Source organism: Nannochloropsis gaditana (assembly GCF_000240725.1).
Source record: "Nannochloropsis gaditana CCMP526 unplaced genomic scaffold scaffold907, whole genome shotgun sequence".
Lineage (NCBI taxonomy): Eukaryota > Eustigmatophyceae > Eustigmatales > Monodopsidaceae > Microchloropsis > Microchloropsis gaditana.
Genome location: NW_005803046.1, coordinates 3,203 through 4,620, shown reverse-complemented (window position 1 = coordinate 4,620; position 1,418 = coordinate 3,203).

The following is a 1,418-nucleotide window of genomic DNA, read 5'->3' as shown; positions in this document are numbered from 1 at the left end:
GCCCTCCCTCCCTCCTTCCCCCTTGTCTCCCAACACCGTCATCGCCGCCGCACGGAGCCCCTCTTCAAGCTCCAGCTCATCAAAGACGTCATCCAGGCGCTCCACCCGCCCCTCCACCTCCCGCCGCAACCCTTCCTTCACCCGCAGACAAAAGCTACCCACTTCCTCGCGGTTTCTCGCTTGCCTCCGCTGGAAAACTTGCTCTATTTCCGCCTTCAGGGCATGGACGTGCAAGGAGTGCGTGCCTTCTTTTTCAAACATCCGGGTATCGCTAAAAAAGCCGGCGACTGCCTCGTTGGCGAGGCGGCCATGCCGCTCTTGCAACGTGTGGGGGAGGTACACACCCGGTGGGAGAGGAAGCAAGCCTCCCTCCTTCCCTCCCTCCTTCCATCCCTCCCCTTCCATCCCCTGTGCCGGCCCCCTCCCCTCCATCCTGGCCTCGTAACGCCCCACCGCCTCCTTTCTCGAACCCTCTAAGCGCTGCTGCAATGCCTCTCTGTTGGCAAGCCGCTCTTCGTTCCCCTTTGCACGCAGCTGCCCCTCAAGGTCCCTTTGCGCCGTTTTGCACATGGCCTGGCCCTCCCGTCCTCCCTCCCTCCTGTAAGGCCCCGCCACTGCTTGGAACTTTTCCATCGCCCTCCTCTCTTCCCGGACAAGTCGCTCCTCCAGCGCCTTCTCCGGCACCGGCCAGGCGTCTTCCTCCCATCCCTCCCTTTCCCGCAACCCCATCACCCAGCCCCCCACCCGGTGCAGGTACCGCCTGATCTCTCCTTCCTCCTCCGCCACCACCACCGCCGTGGCGGACTCTATTTCCCTCCCGAGCTCCCTCGACGCCTGCCACTGCGCGCGGGGCAAACCTACCAAGAGCCTCTCCAGCAGGGTATGGGCCGCCTCTGAGGCCTTCGAGGCGAGGTCGTGGAGCTCGCGCAAGGTCAAGGGCGGGGAGGTGGGGGGAACCAGGGGGGGAAAGACCTCCGAGTCCTCCCTCCCTCCCTCCTCCGTGCCCCTCCCCAAGCCCTCCCTCGGCTCCTGCTGCCTTCGACGAGTCAGGTCCCGCCGGAACGTGGCCAAGGCAGCTCGGGTTGCTGCCGTCCGCAGGTGCGTCTCGAACAACTGCCATCGCCCCGGGACCTCGCTCAAATACCCGGAGGAGAGGGCCTCGACCACGATACGGACCAAGCTCGCCCACGCAGATCCCGACAAAAAGTGTTCCGAGGCCAATCCTCTGTCCGTATTGCGGGTACCGGTGGAGGTGGGCGGTGCCGGCGCGGGCTTGGGCCGAAGCCGGGAGAGAATGAGCTCATGGAGGGCAGCCAGGTCTTTGACAAAGTCGTGGGAGAGCGCCGAGGCGGGGAGATTGGAGAGGTTGAGGAGGTCCGCGCGGGAGGTGGCGGGGAGGAAGAGGGTCTGGCACGTGA